Source organism: Caretta caretta, chromosome 20 (genome assembly GCF_965140235.1).
Source record: "Caretta caretta isolate rCarCar2 chromosome 20, rCarCar1.hap1, whole genome shotgun sequence".
Taxonomy (NCBI): Eukaryota; Metazoa; Chordata; order Testudines; family Cheloniidae; genus Caretta; species Caretta caretta.
This window is the reverse complement of record NC_134225.1, coordinates 21943834-21969936: the sequence shown is the minus strand read 5'-3', so window position 1 is coordinate 21969936 and position 26103 is coordinate 21943834. Positions and strand designations below refer to the sequence as shown.

The 26103-nt window shown below is 49.2% G+C and overlaps 2 long non-coding RNA genes across 2 annotated transcripts in view; one reads left to right on the top strand and one right to left on the bottom strand.

Annotated features, from left to right (window-relative positions):
• Positions 1 to 13741, bottom strand: part of LOC125627651 (uncharacterized) — a 39119-nt gene extending 25378 nt beyond the window's left edge. Inside the window, exons 1-2 of the long non-coding RNA XR_007354067.2 lie at positions 13403 to 13741; positions 12879 to 12933 (exon numbers count right to left, since the gene is read on the bottom strand). This is a non-coding gene — a long non-coding RNA (uncharacterized LOC125627651). The remainder of the gene's footprint in view (positions 1 to 12878; positions 12934 to 13402) is intronic.
• LOC142069660 (uncharacterized) lies at positions 12449 to 19587 on the top strand. The gene is made up of 3 exons (XR_012665595.1): positions 12449 to 12945; positions 17797 to 17874; positions 18950 to 19587. It is a non-coding gene; the product is annotated as an uncharacterized LOC142069660 (long non-coding RNA).
• Positions 19588 to 26103: the final 6516 nt, after the last annotated feature.

Genomic DNA, 26103 nt, shown 5'->3' with positions numbered 1-26103 from the left:
CACATGTCAGCTCCCAGCACCTGCACTGGGGGGTGGGAGGCTGCAGGGAGGGAGGTCACGGGCTGTTAGAGCTTTGGGTTGCATCTCCTTGCTTTGACACCTGTTATAGCTGTTCTCCCTCCAGCCCCATCCCAGCTCCTCCCTTGTCCTGTAACACCATATTATATGCATTTTGAACAGACCCATCGCTAGGGTGTTCCTCCCTGTCTCCTCTTTCCCTCACACACTCCCTCCCTTTTTCTCGGTCTCTCTCCTTGCAAACACTCCCTCCCGCTCACACTGTCTCTTTCCATCAGACACACCTTCAATCAGGCACCGCTCCCTGTCTTGCTCTGTCTCCTCCACACTACACTCCCTCTCCTTCTTTCTCTGTCACACACATTCCATCCCTGGGTCTGTCATTCTTGCACACACATGCACTTCACACTCAACCTCTTCCCTGTCTCGTGTCTCACTCCTCTCTTCCCTATGTCTCAGTGTCTATCTAGCTCTCTCTCTCTCTCTGCACATTCCCTCCTTCTTTTTCTGCCTCTCATGCATTCCCTTGCTCTTTTTCTTCCCTTCCCTGTCTTGGACCAGCTCCCTTCATTCTCTCCAGACAGCACAGAGGAGGGCTCCACGTTTCTGACCCTACAGACTCACTTGCTCTCCTTGTCACAAGAGAAAGCAGCTCATATTTCACAGAGCATGAGGTCTTTTTATCTTGTCCGTGTTACAACGTTCACTGGACAGTTGCACGTTTTGCAGGGTGTTTTATTGGCTCTTCTCCTCCTGGCTGTTAGATACATTGTTCTGCTTTTTTCAGTAGTGAAACAGGAGGCATGTACTGCTTTCCAGCCTCTTCCCCGCCCCAATCTAATCTCATGAAAAAGTTATTTATAGGCATCGATTTTTTTGGCCTCTTTCCCCATTTCCTTTCTTATGTGAAGCCATCCAGCAAGGAAACAAAACCCCAGCACAAAACTTCTACAACATACAGGAGAGTGTGCTGTTTAATTAGTTTCCAAACTCTGTGCGGGAGGGGCTTTCTCTTATTTCAGCTGGGGACCCTGAGCAGACTACTGTAATAAAATAATTAAATAACAACAGATGTCAACTTGGGAGCAATCTAATTAGGATACAATAGGGATCAACCTTAACCTGGGTCCAAAACTTGAACAATCATGTGGTGGGTTCTCCACCATGTGAAGTTTTAAAATCAAGACCGGATGTCTTTCTTCAAGAGATGCTTTAGCTCACATAGAAGTTATGGGTTTGATGTAGAAATTACTGGGTGAGGTTCTCTGGCTGTGTTAGCAGGAGCTCAGACTAGATAATCATAATGGTCCCTTCTGGCCTTCATATGACTACTCAACCCAAATCCTCAGAACATGGGACTGGAAGGGGCCTTTTGGGTCATTGAGTCCAGTCCCCGGCTATATCACCGGCAACTCCATCATATCCTCCCATTCATAAACTTATCAAGCTCCATGTTCCAACCACTTAGGTTGCTTGCCCCCACTACTCTGGTGGTTAGAAACCTTCTTCTAAACCTTGACCCCAAAATCCTGAACTCCTGAATCTTCACCCTGAAATCCAAAACAACTCCTCTCAGCCTTCACCCTCCACACGCAAACCAATCACTCTGAATCTCCACTCTGAGGTGGGAACCTTTTTGGAGTGTTGAAAGACATTTGGGTTTCTCCTGTTGTTTTTCATTCTTATTGCTGACTCTGTGCGCAGTGAAAAAGTCATTGGGATACAGGATCTATGGTCAGAGCTGAGCTGGAGTATAAATAAACGCCAATCTATGCTTATCTAGTCTGAAAGAATTCGTTTCAAATGCAAAACCAATGTCAAAAAATATCAGAGGTAAAATGATTGTATGTTACTACCGTTGTGTTCAGATTCAACTGTGTTTCTCTGTATGTGTGTATCTGTGTATGTGTGTGTAACTGTGTATTCCTGAGTGTATGTGTTATGTCAAGTGCTATCCGTGAGTGTGTGTCTACTTGCATGCCTGTATGTGTATTTGTGTAAGTGTCTATATGTGAAACTGTATTTGTGTTTCTGTGTGTCACTGATAGTGTGTTTGTGTCTGTGTGGTTGTGTGTGCCTGCATATCTATGTGACCGTGTGTCTGTACGTGTGGGTGGGTGACTGTGTGCCTGTCAGACTGTATGAGTACGTCTGTGTGTGTGAGACTATGTAATCTGTATGTGTGTGTCTGCCTGTCAGACTATAAGAGCGCCTGAATGTGTGAGTGTGTGTGAGGTAGCAGACAACTTCTGAAACTAGCAGAGTCAGCCACCAGAAAAAAGAAAACCCTGTCTCTTTAACAGTGCTCTGTGGGCCTCCAATAAGGGGCCATTTTTCCTTTTTATAGTGAATTTCAGTGGGCGTGTTCCTTTAAGTAAACCTCTTGGAGCTATAAATAAAACTCAAAGGAGCAGTAATTGTAGGTCTGTGGAGAGACTGAGCTCCAGACCCCAATTTCAGTTCCCCTCGCTGAGATTAATTCACCATGGCAGGCTCCCTGCTAAAAATAAAACCCGGAGCATTGGGCAGGGGCTCAATTAAAAGGCACCAAAAAGACAGAAAAATTGATTTGGAGGCAGCCAAATTTTCCATCCCCCCTCTCTCCTCCCCTCCCCCCACAAATTAGACTCCTCCCAGTTACTGGAAGTTACCAAAAAAATCCCGGCTCAGCTTGGATTTTACATTAAACGAGAAGGTTTCTCATCTCTTCTGGCCTGTAAGTGGGGGTGGGTGGGGATGGGGACCCCTCTCCATGTTAGAGAGGGCAAAAACTGGTGGCACAAACCCTGGTTTGATTTTCTTGGGTGGGGGTGGCACAGAATGGTGTGGGAGGGGGAACATAGGGGCTAAAAGGGAGACTTCTCTGACATTATATGACCCCGCACATGGTCCACAACCTTCTCCCTGATACACTAAAAGGATCTTGGCTCCTACTGCTTTAAATGCTGGCTGAATTTCCGCAAACAGGGCACATAGCATCCTTGCTGCTGGGAGGGGAAAAGAACGATGTTTTCTCGCTGACATCCATGATTTGCAGAGCCCCAAGATGTGAGGGGCCCGGGAATCAGGCTGGGAGTGCCCCCACTCTCTCTCAGCCAGGAGGAATGATTGAAAACACAAGTTGTCCCTGACGTTCAGCAGAATGGGGTTGACCATGAGCTGCATGTCTTCCCAGGGGGCCGCATAAAAGGGAAGACCCAGAGGAGTTACTGGCGTTGCTTGTGCTTGGAGGCAGGCTGGGAAAATTCATCCCTGCTGTAGCTCCCCTGAAGTCAGTGGAGTTACAGGAGGGATGAATTTGGACCACATGGTTCATTGACAAATGAATTAATTATTTCTTCATCGATCTGCAGTCGGGCTGGTGTCTGTCAGAGAGGGTGGGAGCTGACTGCACCATCCCAGATACAGGGACCTACCTAGCTAGACAAGGACTGTACCTTTCTCTCTGTTTGTGCAGCATGTAGCATGATGGGGGCCCCAACTTGGTTAGCCTCTGGGTGCTACTACTGCATAAAGGTTAAATAATAATAGTGTCACCTCCCTGGCTTCCATTTAGTGTCTCACGGGAATACACACCCTGACACTTCCTTCGGTCATCATAACCATCCCCAGCAGGTCAAAGCCTACATAGAGCTGATGAAACCGATTCTGGAGGTTGTGGGAGATTTCCCATAGTGCAGTGGGATAATGGATGGGACCTTTGGTCTCCCCTCCCCCTTTCTGCTGCAGCTAATTGTTTCTGAGCCGTGCAGAAGTAACGGATCAACAATTCCTTCCCATTTCTCTTGGGTTTATTCTTTGTGGACACGGTAAATTTTACCCTGAACTTTCTTTCCTTATGTTGTGTTTTATTTAAATCCCCAGGGGAGAAGGCTCATCTTGTGTTCTATTTGTGAACAGAATCTTTCCTTCCCTAAGCGCTGGATCAACATGTATCCTATAGAAAAGTGGGAGCAACAGGGTCACTTTATCTTCAGACAGAAAAGAGACTTTGCAACTTTCCTCCAAATTCAGAAGGAATACTCTCCCTTGGTTCTTTCTTTTTGGTTGGGAATAGAGTCGATACCCATTCTGAATTTAATGGCTCGTTCCATTTACACTGGGGCAATCCCAGGCTTTCTCAGCACTCTCTTACTACATTATTTGGGGCTCTCTAGCCTCCGCAGAATATGAACATTATTTGAAAGACTATTTAACTGTTCTAAAAGTAACCTGGAATTAGATTAACATCATCATGGCATTAAAAGAGTAATAATGATAGATTAAATTTCTCTACTGCTTTTCATTCTAAAGAATCCCAAAGCGCTTTACAAAATCTTATCTCTCCATACAAACCCTCTTCTATTGATCTATCTATCCCCACTGATACCGCCAACTAGCCAGCTAGCTAGCTGTCCATCCCCATACATACTGCTTGCCCATCTATCTGTCTATCCCCATACAGTCCTCTTCTAATCACTAACATGTGTGTCTGTGTTTGTGTGTGCGTGTATACATACACATACAGAGGGATCACTACCCCACTGAAATGCAGTAGTTTACAGCAATGTCCATATTTGTTTAGTGTTTCTTAGGACAGGGAGGGAAGAAGAATTTTCTCTCCCACCTAGCCTGATTCAAGACACAAGGTACCAAATTCATCTTTGGCGCAAGTGAAGCCAGTGGAATGAATGAATTTGGAGAGTTCTTCAGGGATGTTTCCTGGGTTATTAAAATTACCATCCACTGCACTAATTTAGATCGAAAACACAAGATCCTGCAAAACACATCAGTGGAACCACAACATTTTGCGGCTGCTGACACTGCAAATGCCACTTTCACCCTCATTTTTAAAAAACAGTAGCAAGCCCTATAATTATCTGAAACATCAGAAGAAGATCCGATAGCAATATAACAATTGCATGACCACCTAGGATTTTACAGTCACCACTCTGCTGCACAGCTGGGTTACTCAGAACTTCACAGCAACAGTGGAGATAAATCTCAGGACATCGTGCTCCAAACAGCATAGGTGGACTACCACTTGATCTAAAGGAGAATCACCACTAGGTGTCAGTAGTGCAGGGTCTATGATTCACAGTTGAGCAGTTCTGATTCCATCCAGAGAAGGGCACACACAAGTCAGTTCATCACAATATTAACCCTCATTCCATGCAGCCATCTAAACAACCCCTAAGGAAAAAAAGCTCTGTCCAGGTACACAGTATAAAGTCTTAGAAAACCAATAAGCTGACTTTTAGAAAGGGACCATGGTGTTCTGGTTAAGGCACTGCAGTGGGACTCAGAAGATTTGCGTTCAATTCCTGTGTCTACCAAGGACACCCTGTGTGACCTTGGGCAAGTCACTTTATCTTTCTGGGCCTCAGTTCCCCATCTGTAAAATGGAGACAATGGTCTTTTGTTGTAGTTGTCTGTCATCTACATAGGCGGTAAACTCTTAGAGGAAGGGATTGTCTCTTACTATAGGTTTGTGCAGGTCCAGCAAATTGGGGTTGTGGTCTCTATGCACTATTGATTCACAATGAGACTTAGGCTCTTAGGTGCCTAAGTGACTTTTGAAAATGGGAATTAAGCTCCTAAGTCACTTAGGTGCTTTTGAAAATTTCAAACCAGATCTCAACACAGACCCTTTAGAAAATCCCCTGCCCCCAAATGTGGAGCATGTACTCTCTGATCCACCCTTCACACTAACTAATTCCCCTTGAAAAGTCCAGAGACAGAAGATACCAGTCTGTTGCCTAAACACTCTTGATTTCATGGCCTGCACTCAGTGGGAAGCCTGGCCTAGGCTAGCTCATGCATTTCAATACAGCCATGTCAAAGCTTAACTTTACTTCTGATGGGAGCAAATTCCAGAGGAGGGGCTCTGCTACCAAGCACACTTTAAGAATGTAAGAACCACCCAGACTGGGTCAGACCAAAGGTCCATCTAGCCCAGTACCCTGTCTTCTGACAGTGGCCAATGCCAGGTGCCCCAGAGGGAATGAACAGAACAGGGAATCATCCAGTGATCCATCCCCTGTCGCCCATTCCCAACTTCTGGCAAACAGAGGCTAGGGACACCTTCCTGCCAGACTTCCACAAGCGCCATGCTAGAGGCTGTCAGGGCAATGCTAGCAGGCATAGGTGGCCTGAAGATAACGAGGGTCTAGACCACCTTGAATAGCACCTGGAAGCGAAATGGCTGAGCCTGGAATACAAGTGTTCCCCATGGGCAGAAAGGGGGCAGCACATTCTTAGTCCTGCCATGAGTGCAGGGGACGGGACTAGATGACCTCTCGAGTCCTAGGATTCAGTGATTCCGCAGTAGCTTCCAAGTGGCCTTCGGGCATAGCCTCAGGTGGAACATCTTGGCAGCTACTCAGCTTTCAGGTGTCCTTAACTGGCCCCAGTGTGATGAGGACCTGCAGAGGCTGTATGTGCCACATTGCATGCCTCCTTCACTGCCATCCCCAGGCGTAGGAGAGCTCCTAAAAGCGCAGGTGCAGTGATTTGCCCCAGTTCACACATCCAGTCAGTGGTGGAGCCGGGAACAAACTGTGTCTCCTCATCTAACCACTAGACCCCACTCCTCTCCCAGGGCTTAGAATAGGTTGCAAGAGTCCTGGCTCCCAGTACATTCTCTAACCACTAGATCCACACTGCCTCCAAGGACTAGGAATAGAAATAGCCAGGTATCCTGACTCCGAATTACAAGCTCTAACCATTAGGGGAGAGATTTTCAAATGCTTAAAAGGCAATTAGGAGCCCATATCTCACTGAAAGTCACTGGACACCTCACTCCCATTTGTGCTTTCCCTCCTTTCCCCAGATCCATATTCCCTCCTATTCCTGGGAATAGAACAAAGGGATACTGACAAGAAGACCCTCCAACCACTAGATCACACTCCCTTTTAGGGTGGGGATAGAAAACAGAGATTTTGACTGCCACTCATATGCTCTAACCATTAGACTTCACACTCTCTCAGATTACATTATATGAGCCATCACTCTCCAGTTCAGTTTTGTTTTTTTAAATTGAATCTTTGACGTTACACAAAAATTGGGGGAGTGGTAAATAATGAAGAGGACAAGTCACGGATACAGTGATCTGGATTGCTTGGTAAGCTGGGCACAACCAAATAATATATATTTTAATCCAGAAAAATGGAAATATAGACATCTAGGAACAAAGAAGGTAGGCCAGACTGAAAGGCTGGGGGACTCTATCCTGGAACTCTGGAAAAGATTTGGGGTCATGGGTAGATCATCAGCTGAACATGAGCTCCCCTGCAATGCTGTGGCTAAAAGAGCTAATGCCATCCTGGGGTGCATAAGCAGGAGAATCTTAACTAGGAGCAGAGAGGATAGTTTACCTCTGTATTTGGCACTGGTCCAACCACTGCTGGCATACTGTGTCCAGTTCTGCTGTCCACAATTCAAGAAGGATGTTGATAAATTGGAGAGGGTTCAGAGAAGAGCCACAAGAATGATTAAAGGATTAGAAAATATGCCTGATAGTGATAGACTCCAGGAGCTCAATCTATTCATCTTAACAAAGAGAAGGTTAAGGGGTGACTTGATTGCAGTCTATAAGTATCTACATGGGGAACAAATATTTAATAATGGGCTGTTAAATCTAGCAGAGAAAGGTCTAACACGATCCTATGGCTGGTAGTTGAAGCTAGACAAATTCAGACTGGAAATAAGGTGTACATTTTTAACACTGAGGGTAATTAACCACTGGAACAATTTACCAAGGTTCATGGTGGATTCATCACTGATCATTTTTAAATCAAGGTGGTTTGTTTTTTCTCAAAGATCTGTTCTGGGAATTATTTTGGGGCAGTTCTCTAGCCTGTGTTATACAGGAGGTCAGACTAGATGATCCCAGTGGACCCTTCTGGCTTTGGAATCTCTGAATCGATTAGCAAAACAAATCTGTCATTGATGGCAAAATTCTTGGGTTTTTTGGGACACTCAGTCTTGTTATTTTTTAATTATGTGAATTTTGTGCTGCTGAAAGGTGCCCAATTTACCGCCCTGCAGGTTTAGGGACAGCATGGGCAGCATCCATCAGATGCTGCTACGTGAGGGTGCCTCAAGCCTGATCTGGGGCCCACCTCTCAGTGGACTAATGTCCCTCCTGTTAAAGAAGAACTGGAGTCAGCTGTGATGAGTATAAAAGAGATTCTTTATTCAGACTGTTGGATACAGACAGACCCTGTGGTTCTCTCTGGCTCCCAGCCTGTACTGCCTGGTATCAGCACACAAGGCTTCCTAGGGAATAGACTACTGGGTACACTACTGGGGGAGAGGGTAATTCAGCCAACATGGGGGCCTCTTAGGGACAATTGCATGGTGGGTTGTAACCTTTCTACACCGAGCAGAACTGAGAGTCACCAACTCTACATCACACCAGCTGCCAACCAGCCTTCAGATTTCTGTCACTCCCAACTTAGGCTGGAACCAAACCAGTGAGAGGATACAAGACCTTATAGCCCAGAGGCAGGCAGACCTGCTTGACTCAAACAATTTCATAAACATCCAGGAAGATTTTCTCCCCATCCCCCCTTTCATCTGTATGAACAAGCCCAACACCAGGAGAAAGGACTTTGCATGCCAACTTTCTGCTCCCCTTAAAGCAAGGTCTGGCGACAAGCTGACACCACCGTAATTACAGTGTTGGGAGCTGCGATGCTGTAATTGATGGGGAGAAGCGCCATCAGTGTGTCATCTCCTTGAAAGAAAGTTGTGTTTAAATAAAGGATAAAGGCAGTAACCCTAGTTGCATTGGGACTGAGTCTCCATTTGCCCTTCAGCTCGTGCAGTCATTTATATCAGGGCAGGTCCAGATCAGAACAGGGGTGTTTTGACACCCATTTTTCACTGGTGTAAATCGATACACATAGTGCAGGGCAAAGGTCAGTATCATTATCCCCATTTTACAGATGGGGGAACTGAGGCACAGAGAGGTGAAGTGACTTGCCCAGTGTCACCCAGCAGGCCATTGGCAGAGCAGGAAAGAGAATCCTGGTCTACTGAGTCACAGTCCGGTATTGTATCCACTAAGCCAAACTGCTTCTCTCACCGTGAAATGGTGCCTTTGACTAGGGGAGCAACACACCTGTAGCGGGTAGCAGCCCAAGCGAGGGAGCCTGTAGAAATGACTGGCTAAATCCCAGTGGGGTGTTAATGACCGCTGTGACTCTGCTGGAGTCTGTGCAGTTGCACCTGCTTAGACCAGGGCTGAACTTGGCCCTGTGTTTCTTGGGAGGGTGTGACAGAATCGTAGGAGTTCAAGATGGACACTAACAATACATCGCTCTTTACAGAGTACTTTTTCATTCCTAGATCTCAAAGCTCATGAAAGGAGGACAGAATTGTTATCTCCATTTTGTAGCTGGGGACAATGGGCAGGGGGTGAAGTGGCTTGCCCAAGGTCATGCGGTGGAATAGAACCCAGATCTCATCCCTAGGCCATACTGCCTCCCACAGAAAAAAGAACGGTTAGGGCCCATCTCCCTGTCTGTTGGAGGATTGTTCCCCACAGGCATACAAAGGAAACCTCTCTAGCTGGGAGCGACTCAGAAGGGAGGGATATAAATCAAGATAATGAGATTAACACAGCTGAATAGAGCATGTCCTGTTGCACACTCTGTTCCTCAGTGCTTTGTCTAGTTGAGTTTTAAGGGCCACATTCCCAAAGGGCCTTCTTAATGGTGCCTGCAATATATTTGCCACTGCAGTCCTTTGCATATGCTAATCTCACAGGGGCATGCTCAGCTATCTAACTGTACCTGCAGCTAACCAGTTTGGATACAGACATGCTTGGAAATCCAACAGGCAGGGAATAAAAACAGGAGGCTATCTGAATATTTGGTCCTATGGGTCTCTAATGATGGTAAGGGTCATCCCTCTTTTAGTTTCACAGCCCTGCATTTTGACCTAGTGAGAGCATGGAATTAAGGTCAATCCTAGGCCTGAGAATTAGGACTTGGGTATATTCCCAGCTCTTGGAGAGGAATGGAGTCTAGTGGTTAGAGCAGCTGGAGCTGGAAGTCAGGACAACTGGGTTCTATTCCCAGTTCTGGGAGGGCAGTGTGATCTATTGGTCAGGGAGCCCAGAGAACAGCAGTCTGTTCTTGCCTTGCTCACTGACTTGCTGCGCACCCTTAGGTAAATTGATTCTGTTTACCTTTATGGGAAATGAGGAATAATGATTCCCACATCATGTGCGCTGTGGGGTGAGCCTTAGTAGTTTAATGTTGGTGAAGCTCATTGAGACGCGCCGGGGGAGGGCTAGGACATGTCTATTGGGGAGGCAATATTCCACCTTTGCGGAGAAATGAACTTGACCCCTGACCTCCAGACTGAAACGGGCAGACGGTATTGATCTGGAATGGGACCTTCCTGCCTTTAAGGATTCCAGAGAAGGGAATGGAGGGGCTGGCATCTATTAAGAACAGGCAGACTCCAGACTCCAGACTCTCTGTCCCTCCTCTTCCAGATCTTCCAGATCTTCTCCTTTACCGCTCTAAATGTGCTCATTGTTTCCCGTTCATTAACACCATTACATTTTACACTTACATTTTATAGCGCTCTACCTTGCTGGCTCAGGGGTGTGAAAAATCACCCCCCTGAACACAGCCAGTCTGAGCGCTTTAAAGCACTAGTGTGGACAGGCTCCGAGCGCTGGGAGCCGGGCTCCCAGCTCGCGCTCATGGAGGTGGGTTACCAGGAGCGCTAGGAGAGCTGTCTCCCAGCGCTCGTGTGTGACCACACTCACATTTCGAAGCACTGCTGTAGTTTCTAGTGTAGACGTAGCCTTAGATGGCCACATCATTTGCAGATTCAGGGCCGCCCTTTCTCCAGGACCAGCCTCTCCTGCCCCTCCCTTCTGCCTCCCTCTTCTTCACAGCTGCCTGGCAGTGAAGCCTCTCTCAAGCATGTCACCTTACAAAGCCAAGCAAAACATAAGAGCTAGCTAGCAGAACCCCGGCACATCTGACCCCCAGTCTGTATGGGCAAATAGCACCCTGCAGCGGAAGCTACATCAGCAGGGATAGGTATTGAAACGGAGGTAGAACAATAAGCACAGGCGAGACCTATCCCTTACTCCATGCATAAATGAGGCTCTGTAATTTTATGCTCATCCAGGGCCTTCCATGCTGCAGGATCCCGAACTGTTCGACAGACTAGGGGCCAGATTCTGATCTCACTTATACCAGTGCAAAGTCAGTGGAGTTACTCCTGTTTTATACTGGTGCCACTAAGATCAGAGGGCCCGATGCGTCCCTCGTGGCATTTTATGCTGGTGTAACTACAGACTGACTTCATTGCTGTTACTCCTGATTTACCCTGGTATAAGAAAGAGCTGAGGAAAATTTGGCCATAGCTATAGATGAAATGATATAGATTACTATCTCTACGATCTATCTGTGATTGTAAACTTCTCAGGGACAGAGCTTTTTGCCTTTTTGTTCTGTGTTTGTACAGTGCCTATCATACTGGGTTTCTGGTCCCTGGCTGAGATTCCACAGTACAGATAATATTATTAGTAATGGTCATAATAGATACTGATTACACGATAGATTAAGGGACTGGTTCTGATCTTACACCAGTTTTGCATTGGTTACTAGAGTTACTTCTGATTTACACTGGCATGACTGAGGTCGGAACCGGGCCCTGTCTATCTGTCTAGGTTGCATATGCAATCCCCATAAGTATAGTAGGTTCTCCTGGTGTATTACAACCTTACTCCTGTATCTACCTATGACAACAATAAATTACGCCTTGAAATCCTCCCCAGTTCACTGACCTTCCACCCTTTATATCTGATTCTCACTGTATGTGAAGCCTCTGTAACTCAGATGTGCAAAAGAACCCTCCAGGTGACTGAGGGTCTGAGCTTTCAGCTGTGGAACTGATGGGAGAGGATTTCCCCCGCTGGAGTTTATTCCCCTTTTCCTCCCCCACCCCTGGAGGTGGCTAGCACTAAACCATCTCTGCTCAGGGATGTTTTTTTTATCACTGGCTCATAAACAGACTTCTGAAGAACCATGTTTTTCCCCTTTGACTTCTTCAATGTACCAGGCTGGACCAAAGATTAGTAAATTTCCCCTTGATCTTCCCTATAAAGACAGGCCCAGATCCTCAGTTGGTATAAACCAGCATAGGCCATGGAGCGCTGGCAATTTACACCCTGTAAGGATTTGTCCTTTTGTATCCCCTATCCCATCTGATCAGTAAATTTAAAAAGCCAGACCTCTCTCACCCCTTTCATTCCTAAAGGGCTTCCACAAACTTTACCATCCATTAGAAACACCAGTTCCCACATGCAGGGCGTGAGAGAGAGACGTCCTGCAGTAGATTAGCAGGAGATAAAAGAAAAGCTCGCTCGCTCTCCCCCCAGCAGGCGAGGGTGCGTGTGCTGTGACATCCCTACCTCCTGCACCTTCCAGGCACCGCAGACCGGCTCCGGCCGGAGCCAGACTAGGGGGGCTGGCCAGACCGGTGGGGAGGGAAGCCCGAGGACGCCGGCAAAGCGGCGAGCGTCGCCCTTGACCTTCCCGAGCTGGCGGGGAGGCTGTCTCGGCTCTCGGGGAAGTGTCGGGACGGATCAGGAGGCAAGGGCTGCCCCCACCAGAGGCGGGCCGCCGGGGGACCGGGTCACAACGCCCCCGCCGCCCGAGCCCCGGGCAGCAGCGAGCAAGAGGCAGGTCTCCGCCCAGGGACTGAGGGGGGCCGCGGGGTGCGTGCGGGGCGGGCGGCGTTGGAGCGCGGAGGCTTTGGGGACCTGGCCGTCCGAAGCCGCGTCCCCCCTGCCCGGTGGGACAGACACACAAAGATTTGTAAAGTAAAACAACCCCGCTACTTACAGCGTCTGGCTTCGGAGCCTGGCTCTCGCCGGCGGGCGGGCTGCAATTTCGGTAGCTGCAAAAATAAGTAAGTCGAGTTAAGAAAGCCGAGCGGCCCGGGTGGTTTCCCCTGCCGGGTGTGTGGGTCTCTGTGGGGATCTGGGCCGGAACGGCTCTCTCTTTTGTGCATTTCCAGCTCTCAAGGCGCTAGAGGTTATGCCCGGCTCTCTCCTCTCGTTTCCCCAGTTGGCCCATCGCTTTTCATGGGTGTTGTCGCATTTCTCAGTTAATTGGAGCAAAGGGGGGGGGGGTCCACGTTTCTAACGCGGCGGCGGCGGGAATCAGGAAGCGGGGGGAAGGTTTTGGGGGACAAAAAGTGTGTGGGGGGGTAAAATAACCCCACCCTTGAATAGTCTTCGAGCCTTCCCCGAGCTCGAGTCCCGGAGAGCCGCGTTTGGTGGAGCTGAAGGAGCAAAGCGGCGCAAACCTTAGCTGCCCTTCCAGCGCCGCAGGCAAGACCCCCCCACCCCCGGCAAGATACTCACACCTGGCGTCGAGGGTGCTGCTGTTGTAACGGAGTGTGAGTGTGAGTGTGAGTGTGAGTGTGAGTGTGTGCTAGCCAGCCAGATGTGTAACACAGAAGGAAGAAGGACAAATAAACCGAGTGCTTTCTAAGGAGGTCTCCTTCTTGCGCTCCGTCCTGTAAAGGCACTGGGCGGGGGAGGGCAGAAGATGAAGTTGTCTCTTCTCGTCTGTTACAGTTTCAGGGAGGTTATTTGGGGGCATCCCGACCCGCGCGCTCCTTCTCTCGCTCGCTCTCGCCTCCCCTCCCCTAAGCCCCAGTCAAATCCAGATAGAGATCAATACATATGTGGATGGATAGATAAATATATACATACATCCCATCGGTGGGCAGCCAGGAAGGGGGGGGCGGAGGGGGGGTCATATCAGGGCAGATGGTGTCACAGGATTGGCCGCTTGGAAAACCGAGGGCTTTTCTCATTGGCCACGGGCCCTAAAGACTGATATTTTTTTTAGAACATTCACTTCTTGGACATGGGGGGGTTGCAGACAAGCTGCCAAGTAGCAGACTTTAACCCTCAGCCTGCCGGGCTGCACGGCGCAATAAGCAGCCATTGAGGATACTAAAGGCGGAGTGATTTGTCCCCCCTCCTCTTTCCTGCCCCTGGCCTGTGATTTCATTCCATCCTTGCCAAGGATCCTCTCCTCACCGCCCCCTGGACCCCTGCATTCGGGCCACGGCTCTTTGCAAAGGGAACAAGGCTTGTCCAAGTCAGGGTGGTGGAGTATGACAGGCCTAGCTGTGCAGTAGTCTGGCCGAGCCCCCATGCCTGCAGGATGTTTTAATTCAAAACTGGACAAAAGGCTAGAAAATGTCCCGTAGCGAATGATACCGCATGGCTCCCTTGTCAGGGTGGGACCAAACTGGTCTGTCTGGGCTAGCTCCTCTGCTGGTGTAAATGGAGCAACTTACACCAGCTCAGGATCTGGCCTTAAGAAGGAGAGGGGTTGTTTAGGGTGGAACCAGGGGGTTGAATTAAGTGAAGTGGGGTGAAATGAGCAAGGAGAAATTGTGGATGAATTGGACGAGAAGAAAGAGAAGTGATTGAACAATCAGTTGGCTAGTGGAGCTAGCTCCTGAAGGAAGGGGTGGTACCACCGTCCCTTGGGATGCTTAACACTGGCTGGGCAAAGCCCCAGGGAATAACAAGCCTGCCCTGGTCAGGAGATGGACTGTTCTGCTTGATTCTATGACAAGCAGATGACAATCAGGAAATTCCCATCTGGAGCTTGCCACCCCTCCCTTGGCTCACCCTGCTGTGCTGAAGTCTGGTGCAGTAGCAAGGGCCAGCTTCTGTTTCACTGACAATGACAGTGTGCATTTGGAATAACTCCACCAAAGTCAACGGGATCCCTCTGGATTTACACCGCAGTAACTGAGATCAGAGTCTGGCCCTGCACCGATGGAGCTACTCCAGTAAAAATCAAGCCCCCACCCCAATTCACTCCCTAGTTCATCTGGTCCCAGCGGTAGTGAAAAGGGAGGTGTGGTGTTTTCACCACTGTGCTTCCGAACCACAGAGCAGACCTTGTGCCCTGCCCTGCCATACCTGCTCCTTCCCTTGCGACATCAGAACTAGACTGGGCAAGAATGCTAGTAAATGTACAATAGTAAATAATCTTCTACCGGCCGAATAGAGGAACTGGGGCGGAGGGTGGTTTTCCATCGCTAATGTCTATCATTATGTTTCTGTTAAATCTGGATAGAAGATGATTTATCATGTATGTTATGGTAGCACACAGACGCCCCAGTGAGGATGGGAAACTGTCTGCACTTGGTGCTGGACAGATGCCTACTGCTCCCTGCCTATAGATGGGTCAGGCTTTGCTAGAACCAGACAGGACACAGGCAAGGGGCCTGATCCTCCATTGCCCTGCCCCTTGTGCAGTCATTACCCCCAGGCAGAGTCAGAGAAAACTGCTACCATTCTAAACCCACTTTGCATGGGCGCAATGGACAGTGAGGCCCGTTGCCTTTCCCAGGTCTGGAGAAAAGCATGTGAGTGTGGTGAATGTGTCCTGGGGGAGAAAGGAGGGGTGCCAAGGCCCTTGCAGGAAGGGGTACCTAGAAGCTATAATGAAGGAGGCTGCTTTGGTGAGTATGGGATGGGCAGGGTCCCAACTGAATCCTCTCATGTTACATGTTATCCCCCCCCTCCCCCCCCCGAGAGCCTCCCGTGGATCTGGAAACCTGCACATTATTCCATGAGTCTTTAATTATTTGCTACCTAATGACCCACCTCCTGGGTCTCCAGTGCCAGCAAGAGAGAGTAAATAATAATTATACCCTTTCCAGGCTGTTATCCCCCTCACTCTGCCCCCACTTGAAGTTCTGTCTCGCCCTCTTATTTCCTGGTCAGGTCTCCTGGGATAAAAGGCTGGAGCAGGACTAGACAATGAAGCGGTCTTGGGATCTTACCAGCTGCCCTGGGGATTGGTGGCCCTGTGACTTCCTGACAAGCCAGACAGCCTGCCTCCATGCCACCTTAGTCTGGGGTCTCAAAAACTGAACAAACTCAAATCAGGTTAACTCTTGCATTGAAAACTGCAAGGAAAACCCAGGGCCCTGAAAGGAGCTGTGTTGGGGGCACTCTTTCTTCTGAGTCAGCATTGCCCAAACGCCTTAACAAGAAATGAGGGACACTGTACTGCTGGGAGCGTTGTGAGGTGACTGAGTAGGGGGTGCTCTCCCCATGGGGTCAGCACGGACAGTAATGCCTCGGAGTGGTGCTGAGTACTAGGACCCCAGCTATAACCTGGTGTATTGGTTGTCTACCTTACAAGATCCAAGCAGAGGACAATTACTTGGGAGCAAGTCACTTCTCTGCTCTATGTCTTTGTCTCTTTAAAATGGGGGTAATACTGACCTAGTTCACAGGGGCATTGGGAAGTTGAATTAGCTCAGGACTGAGCTGTGTATTGAAGATAATCATTTTCCTTTCCCTAGCACTTTCCATCCAAAGATCTCAAAGGGCTTTACAAACATTAATTAAATTAACTTCACAGTCAAGTCGTGAAGAATCATTCACTGACTCTGAGGCACTGAGAGAGGAAACAATTTATCTAAAATCCCACAAAAAGTTTGTGCAAGACCTTGGAATAGACATCAGGAGTCAGGAGTCCCAGTCCCTGCTTCTCTAATTACTAGACCACAGTCCCTCCAGGAGTTCTGATTCTCAACTCCACTGCTTTAACCATTGGATCCCACGCCACTCCTGGAGCTGAGAACAGACCCTACAAGTCCTGACTCAAGATGGGAGAGTCTATGGGGACAGTGGAGCTGTGTCCTTGGGTACCAGCTGGATGAAATGGACGAAAGAGATCTCATGAGATTATCATGCAAGGTTTCTGCCATCTTGAGTCCCCCCCATGCTCTAACCACTAATTCATGCAGAGTTACCAGTAGAACCCAGGAGTTCTGATTCCTGCCCTCGCTCTAACCACTAGATCCTACACTCCTCCCAGAGCTGGGAATAGAGCCCATGAGTCTGGGACTCTCCTGAACACAATGGAGGGGGAGGAATTTTGAGTGGTGGTATAACTAGATGGAATATTTAGTATGAACGGACAGACTGGAAATATTTCCCATCAGCGAGGACTGTTTCCCTCAGGGAAGGGATGAAAGCGCCATGGGGAGTGGATTGTATAGATAACCCTATTCTGGCTGCTATCTAGTCTCTAGGCTAACTTGGTCTAGTACATAAAGCACTGGACTAGGACCCAGGAGACCTAGGTCCTGTTTTTGGTGCTGTCTGTGGCCTTGGCCAAGTCACTTCCTCTCTCCATGCCTCAGTTTCCTCTCCCATTGTTTCCCTGACAATAAGCTCTTCAGGGCAGGGACTGTCTCTTTCTCTCTCTGTGTACAGCACCCAGTAAAAAGGAGCTCTAATCTAAGCTGGGAGGCCATGGGCACTGCTGTAATATGCATAGTAGTAGAAAGCAAGCCTTTTCCCTCTTTTCTATGGTTGTGATTGTGTTTAAACACCAAGCAAATCCCTCCAGAGTGCTCAGCTCTGATCTCTCCCTCTTAGACCTTTGTGCTGTGGATTATTCCCCCTCACCCACAGTGAAGGAGATTCCCCATGGAAAATGCCACTGGAGAGCCAGACAAAAAGTCATGGCAGGGATGGGTACATCCCCCAACTTCAGAACCATACTTGTCCTGCCCAACACTGCCCTCTGCTGGGTTTAGACTCCTGACAGCTCCCAGATGCCTTCAGGCAGACTCTGCGTCTGCCTTCTTGGGCCACTGCACCCCACAAAGCCAGCTGGGATGCAGCAGCTACTGAGAGCAGCAGAAGCACGGAAGCATTAGATAATAAAATTGTTGTTTGTAATTTTTATTTTCTGATTTTAGTGGTTGCTCTTCATGTACTGCTGGGGGAAAACTGGGACCTAAGTATCCTCATCTTCTACTCTGGCCTGTCCTCCACAAGTGAGTCTAGAATCTAAGAACCTTAACATATACTGTGTTGACACCTAAACTGCTGCAAGATCTTGAATTCCCCTCCCTGAGGTAGGCCTAGAACCCAGTAGTTCTGATCACTGATCACCAGTCCCCAGCCCCAACCACCAGGCCACATTGCCTCCTTTTCACTGGTATGCAGTAAACACATTTCAGCTGAAAGCTGAATTTGATGCACCAGTGAACAACTGGGGCACGAATGCTTTGGTCCAGTAAGCCTGGCATTAAAGAACAGGAGCCCCACTGGGGATGGATGGAAAGTTTTAGCAGCTGCCAGTTTTTTCTGGAGTCATGATTTATTTCATATTACAGAAGAACAGTGCAGATGCTGTAGGTCAGCTGGACAGCACTAGCATAGATCTGCTTGGAGTGACTTGTAACTTGCAGGGGAATAATGGGCATCCTAAATTCTGTTCCTAGCTTTGGGAGGGCATGTTCTCTTGCAGCTAGAGCAAGGGACGGGGAATCCAGACTCCCCGCTTCTATTCCTAGCTTCAGGTGAGAGTGTGATCAAGCACCGAAAGAAGGTGAGGAAAGACATCAGGACTCTTGGGTTCTAGCTTTGAGGGTAGTGATTAGAGTACAAGGCTTCTGGGTTCTTTTCTTCACATCTATAGAAGGGAAGTGTGGTCTAGGTGTGAGTGCAGTAGCAGCTGAAATCCAGCATTCTATTCTTAGCCCTGCATAAGAGAGTGATTAGAGCAGAGAACTGGAAATCAGGACTCCTGGGTTCTAGGTCTAGTTTTGTTTGGGGTTTTTGATTTTTTTGGTCATCTCTGTATGTGCCTTGGTGCCATTCAGTCAATTCATTAATCTGTGCCACAACTTCCCCATGTGTAAAATAGATTATAACAATATTGACTCGCTGGCCTGGAAGTAATAAGGCTTAGTTTAGCTAACGCCTGTAGAGCTGTGTGATCTTGTGTGGGAAGGGCCAAGGAAGATCAAACTATTCTTGTTATAAACTAACCTCAGGAGGCAGAGTGGAGAGGCTGAGGTAGAGCAATGCTATATATGACTGCAATACGTTTTAACCCAATAACAGGTCCTCCATCGCTAACATTCAGAGATGTGGTTAGCCTCGAGAGAACTCAAAGCCTGTGCAGGTTCTGACCAAAGCCCTGGACTGTGTCAGTTGCTATGTGCATCAGTTAAACCGACAGCACCTCTCCCTCGAGTCTCCTAACCACAGCACCAAGCTACTCCTTGGACAAGGGGAGGGAGCTTTCTCCTGTGCATGTCTCAGTTCAAGGGGGGAACCAACCACGTTCAAAAGGGCTTTGGGTCGTCTGGTTCCCTGCCAGAGAAGCTTTGGATTTAAACGTTATTAACGAATTGGAGCAAATAGCAGCTGTTTTCCCCCGAGGCCGTTGGGAATGTGAGTGGGGGATCCTCAGGCAGACAGATGGATCCAAGCTGGGCAGAACTTGTGGCGTTAGCTTCTTCAGGGCCAGGGAGTCATGCCTTTGCTTTTCCCAATCTGTTTTCTACAGAAGATGCTCAGAGGGTTAAGGGTAGCAGTACAAGGCCAGAGATAGAGAGATAGAGAGATAGATATTGGATGTTCAATGTTTCCCATCCCAAAGAGTTTTTGAGATTTAGAAAATTTTCCCATCCTGAATCAAGATGAAAAGTCAAAACCTCAAAAAATTTTGTGAAGTGATGAACTAGAAGAAGAATCAACCTGGGTCAATTGAAATGTTTTTGTTTCAATATGTTGGAGTTTGACTTTTTTTTTTCAAACTTCTTTTGTCTAAATGTATTATGGAAGTATATGTGTGTCGCTAATGTATGTACATGTAAGGGAGGGTGTGTGTATGTAGATTGTATATGACTTTGTGTGTGTACAGCTAATATGTGTGTGTATAAGGAAAGGTATGGGGGGTGTAGAAAATGTGTGCATATGGGAATGTGTGCATAGATTGTGCAGGTATATGTGTGTATATATTTTGTGCATGAGTGTGTACAATTTGTGTGTATATGAATAAGGGAGTGTGTGTATGCGTTTAGATTGTGTGACTCCCCCTGTGTATATAGCTAATATACGCCTGTGTGTGTCTGCTTGTGCATGTGTGTACATGTAAGGGAGCGTATATGTGTACAGACTGAGTGTGTGTTTGGGCACACAAGGGAGTAGGTGTAAGGGAGCGTGCCTGCAGATTTTATGTTGTGTGCGTGGGACTCGCTAAAGAGCTGGGCCGGGAGAGGAAGGGGCCGCCCTGCTGCAGCAGAGAGAGCTCTGGCATCCGGATGCTGAGGCTCCAGGGCCACATGGGGCTAGCTCAGCTCCTGTGATCTCCCATAACCCCGTGCAGGTGGCAGACAGCAGCTGTTACTGCTGCAGTTTAGGTATCATCCAGCACTGCGATAACTGGGGCTGTCTCTTAAAGGGGACAGCGTTATCTTCCTGGCAGAATCGGGCACAAGAAACTGCTTCCCCCTTGAAAAGGCTGCAGATTGTGTGAAGAAGAGCCAGGTTAATAATGCAGAATTTGCACACACAAATCATAGAAACGCAGGGCTGGAAAGGACCTCCATAGGTTGTCCTGTCCAGCCCCCTGCATTAAGGCAAGACTCAGTATTCTAGACCACTCCTGACAGGTGTTTGTCTAACCCATTCTTGAAAACCTCCAATGATGGAGATTCCACAACATCCCGTGGTCGTTTGTTCCAGTGACTAACAACTGGCATTTCTGGCCAAGTGCTTAGAAAGCAAGTGACTGTGACCCAGGGCCTCTGGGTTCCCTTCCCAGTTCTGAGAGGGAGTTTGGGCAAAATCCAGGACCAGGAGTCAAGATTCTTTGAGGATAGTATCAGTGCAGTCTAGTGGCCAGAGTAGGGGCCTTGGTAGCCAGACTCCTGGCTTTAAGCTCTAGCACTGCTGATGGGGTGTGGATCTAGTACTCTGAGATGTGGAAAATAGGATCCATGGGTTCTATTCCTGGTTCTGCTGATGTGTCTTTCTTTGCAATCTTGGACAAGTCATTTTTCCCAGTGTTACATTGGAGACACTCCCTCTCACCAGACTTCAGTGATGCAAGATGGTGGAAACCTTGTGGGACATCAGCTGATTTCACTAGATTCAAGAGGGTGGAAATCTCACAATATCAGCTCATTTTACCAGATTTCAGTGATTCAGGATGGCAGAAATCTTGCACAATACCAACTAATCTCACGAGACTTTTTCCACCCTGGAGCAGCAACAGCCCACAATTTTCGTGCACCATTGAACCTGAAGCTTCCTTCTCATTCTGCCTCATACCCCGTATCACCAATGCGAAGTGTTCAAAAATCAAGAGCCGGGCCACCAAAAATAACAAGACGGGATTAAACAGACAGATTTTTTAAAAAATCATAATTTTTAAAATTCTTTTTCTTTGCCTTCTGTTTTTTGAGTCTTTCGATTACACTTGGATCATGATTTCAAGCATTTCTCTGCAACCCTGAGGGCTAGAAACTTATTTTTTATTTTTAAAGAAAAGGTGAAATTCTCACCTAGTCACCAGCCTCCAGGACCTGGGACTTGAAGAAAAACACCAAATATTCCATGGCGGCTTATAATAAAATGGTGAGAGTTGGCAATGCTGCATACCTGAACTTCAGCCGAATTAGATTGGAAGCTCTTTGGGGCAGGGACTGGGTTTTGTTCTGTGTCTGTGCAGAGCCTCGTGTAATCCTGGTCCTAGTCCAGAGCCGGGGCTTCTTGGCACTACCGCAATACACCAAAGAAATAATGTACAGCCCCTAGCACAATGGGGTCCTGTTCATGACTGGGGCTACAATAATATAAATAATGATAATAATAATTACACAGACCCAATCCAGAACTTACAACCCTTTGCAGAGTCAGGAGGGAGAAGCAGCAGCCCCGTGGCACAGCTGTGCTTAGGTATGTTAAAAACAAGTCTTCTCTCCAGGCTGCTGCATCCTGGTGCGGGCAGGAAACCGTTAGACTGTGGTCAGGGCAGGGGAGAGGGAGATGGAAACAGGTCGATAAAGCGGCACTGCAGCACCCATTAACGCACTGGGATGGGCCGAACAAAGCGCTACCCACCTCCACCCCAGCTGATCGGAAGGAGATTGTCAATGGAAGCCAAGTTCCTCAATCATCACGGAGTGAGTTATTTTTACACTGATGAAAGGTGCCAGGTCGACCGTTCTGGAGACTAAAGGACTCTATTAATGATCAGAACAGATACAGCCTGGTCGTGGAAGGTGACACACACACACACACACACACACTGCTCCACCAGGAGAAGAACACACATACATACACACTGCCCCCACCAAAACTAGGGACCCTCTCCTAGCCATCAGCAACTTTATTAGGAATAATATTTCACACTGGCAAAACGTGCCAGAGACTGAAGGCCTCTGTTCATCCACAGGGCCGGCCAGGGTGGCCCATCTCCCCCGCTATCTAGTGGCTGGTCCACCGAGCGCAGTGGTTTTCAAACTGCGGGTCACGACCCAGTACTGGGCCGCGGAATGCCAGGCACTGGGTCGCGGTGGCTCTAGTCAGCACCACCGACCGAGCCATTAAAAGTCCCGTCGGTGGTGCTGTCCAGCTAAGGCAGGCTAATCCCTACCTGTTCTGACACCTCGTTGTGCCCCGGAAGCAGCCAGCAGCAGGTCCGTCTCCCAGGCGGGGGGCCTACGGGGCTCTACGCATGGCCCCACCCCAAGCACTGGCTCTACACTCCCATTGGTCAGTTCACAGTCAATGGGAGCTGTCGGGGGGCGGTGCCTGTGGGCAAGAGCTGCGCGGAGCTGCATGCACGCCTCCGCCTAGGAGCTGGACCTATTGCTGGCCGCTTCCAGGGCGCAGCACAGTCCGCAGTGCCAGGACAGCTAGGAAGCCTGCCTCTGCACCCTGGCGGTGCCGCTGACCAGGAGCCGCCGGAGGTAAGCCCATGCCTCAACCCAATGCCCCAATCCCCTGACCCAGCCCTGAGCGCCCCCCAACCCAGAGCCCTTTCCTGCACCCCAAACTCCCATCTCCGGCCCCAGCCCAGAGCCCTGACCCCCTCCCACAGCCCTGCCCCAGCCCAGAGCCCCCTCCAACATCCTGAACTCCTCATCCCCGGCCCCACCCCAGAGCCTGCACCCCCAGCCCAGAGCCCTAACCCCCTCCCACACTCCAACCCCCAGCCCTGAGCCCCCCACAAACTCAGAAACCCCTCCTGCACCCCAAACACCTCATCCCCGGCCCCATCCCAGAGCCTGCACCTCCAGCCCAGAGCCCTGACCCCTCCTGCACCCCAAACACCTCATCCCCGGCCCCATCCCAGAGCCTGCACCTCCAGCCCAGAGCCCTGACCCCTCCTGCACCCCAAACACCTCATCCCCGGCCCCATCCCAGAGCCTGCACCTCCAGCCCAGAGCCCTGACCCCTCCTGCACCCCAACTCCCTGCCCCAGTCCGGAACCCCCTCCTACACCCCAAGCCCCTCATCCCCAGCTTCGTTGGGTCATGGGCATCGACAAATTTTCTTCAGCTGGGTCACCAGAAAAACAGTTTGAAAACCACTGGCCTTAAGGATAGGCGCCTAGTACGGCTACCAGTTTGTGATCCTTCTTCAGCTTAAATGGAAGAGGCCCTGGGCTTTTACTCTGGAGGTCCAAGCTTTGGTCCTCACGGATCACCTGTCCGGAGGGAGGCATTACACAAAGTACATGAGCAGCTGCTGCCTTGTCACACGGGAAGGAATTGTCCCACTCAAAGCTGGACCTACAGGGGACAGGCAGTTGATGCCTATGGGTCCCAGTCGTGGGTCTGAGCCCCACTGCGCTGCACAAACATGTCATAAAAAGATGGTGTCTGCCCCAAAGAGCTTGCAATGTAAGCCTAAGACGAGGGAGCGCGCGGGAACTATGGTGCCTCTCCTGAGTGCGTCTCTCGGCATAAACGCGGCATAAAGTGGGAGGATCCAAAACGAATGGTCCCGCTGACTCACACAGCGCTTGTCAACAGCAGATCTCAACGCACTTTCCAAAGGAGGGTCAAGAGCATGATTTCCTTTTCCAGCCGAGGCTCTGGAAGGTGAAGTGAGTTGCTTAGGGGCTTTGTCTACACGAGCACTTTTGTAGGCAAAATGTTTGTTGGTGAGGGGTGTGAAAAAACACCCCCCCCGCCTGATAGAAGTTTCACCGACGAAAGCACTGCTGTGACAGCACTAGGCCGGTCGGACAGCATCTTCCGCCAACAGACCTACCGCTGCTCTTCGGGGGTGGTTTGCATACGCCAGCCGGGGAGCTCTCTCCATCGGCACAGAGCGGCTACACGGGAGAGCTTACAGCTGTGCCGCTGTAAGGTCCGTAGTGTAGACAGCTTTAGGGTCACACAGGGCCAGCTTCTAATCAATCCCCTTGTGTCCAGGAAGACCTTACTCCAGGAGAAGCCCCATTGAAATGAATGGCACTGCTGGTGAAATCAGGTCTGACTCTGTGTAAAAGCAGAAGGGTTAGGATTAGAACTCAGTCCAGCACCCTAACCATTGGACTCTGCCGTCTCTGCCTCCGTGTGAAACCGTTTCCTCAGTGCAATCTGCTGCACTGGCCATGCATTTTCTGGAAGCTCATTAAGGAACCACCAGGGCTGACTCCTCCCTGCTCCCCCTCCCTCATTGCCCAGTTGGACAGGATCCTTTGGGATAAGGAATAACAGTGGGGATGTCTTCCTGAGGAGGCAGATAGCCCTTAGTGACAACACCAGGGAGTTGGAGGGGTCAGGGGAATCCGTTGACATACCTACGCTGCAAGGGGCAGCCAATCCAAGTCAGGACATTCCAAGTCTGGGACAGGGTGGGGGCTCACTTTCCTGCCTTTCAGGTGAGTTTCAGACCGAGTTAAATGCCGGGTTTATGTTTCTTGGAGCTTGAGAATGTTACTGGAGCACTAGGAGGAATCAGAAGCTGCACCTAAAGTGTCAGCTTTCTTTATTAAACTGCTCAGCTTGGCATGTTGTTACTACCAGGGGGCAAAGGGGGGAGTTGAAACTGCCACCTTCTGCAGGGTGCCTGTTTCCATTGTGCGCCCCAAAAACAGTTTTATTTGAAAATGTCAAATAGAGTTATTGAGAGTTGTGACTTTCCAGGTTGATATAAGGCAGCACTGTGATCAGGAGGGCTTCTATCGACAGCAGAAGCTTTTGTCCCAAAGCGTTTTAAGGCAATGTACTGACTTAACATGTAAGCTATATAAATGGTGCACAGGGTTCTCTTGCTTGCTGCTGAAAAGCCACTGGCTCTGGGTGGAACGTGGCACCTCTTTAACAGTCACAGAGCAACACCATGGGATCAGAAGTGAAGACCAATCCCACGTCTGCTTGAAACTGCAGGGAGGGTATTTAGTTTCAAAGTGACTTTGCAAGGAGAAAGAACAGGAGGATGTGTGGCACCTTAGAGACTAACCCATTTATTTGAGCATGAGCTTTCGTGAGCTACAGCCCACTTCATCGGCTGCTCCTCTGAAACCTTCGCAAGGAGAGTCCCCCTTTACTGAAACTCCGACACTGGTCCTTGCAGCATCCTCCCCTTCCTTGCAGCATCCTCCCCTTCCTTGCAGCATCCTCCCCTGAGCACCACACTAGGCCAGCACCGACTCAGAGGGGCCAGAGCCCCCTACACCACACACCTCTCAGCTGGCCTGGGTTTCGCAGGACTCATCCAGTGAAACCACAGCACCATGTCCTACAACTGCTGAGTGAAGCTCGTCAGGTCCTTCCTACAACTCAGATCCCTTGATGCCATTTGCCACCTAAAATATTCTGCTGGCTCGGTTCAGCCAGGGTGGAAGTTCCAGCTGAGGTCCTGTCCCTTGAGAGGTGACCTCCCAATATCATGGGGGGCTGACGAATTGGGAATGGGAAATCTTTGTAACTGGGATCTTCAGCGATTCTTGTTCTTTGCAATGTCTGGCTGCCCCCTTGTGGCAATCACTGGAACTGGTTATTTCGGTTTCCCTTGGAATTTGAGACATGCCTTTGCAGAGATTTTATGTGCAAACTATTTTATAAGGATATATGGCTGTCACTTGAGTTGATGAACTACTAAGGGGGAGGTGCTTCTCTGTCCTCACAGGTGCAGAAGGAAGTAAATGGGGCAGAAATGCCACTGAACCGGGTAAGGTGCGTTTCTCCCAGCCTTGAGACGCTGCAGAAGTCCCTCCATGCAAGATCCGTGGGGCTGTGGCTCCGTGG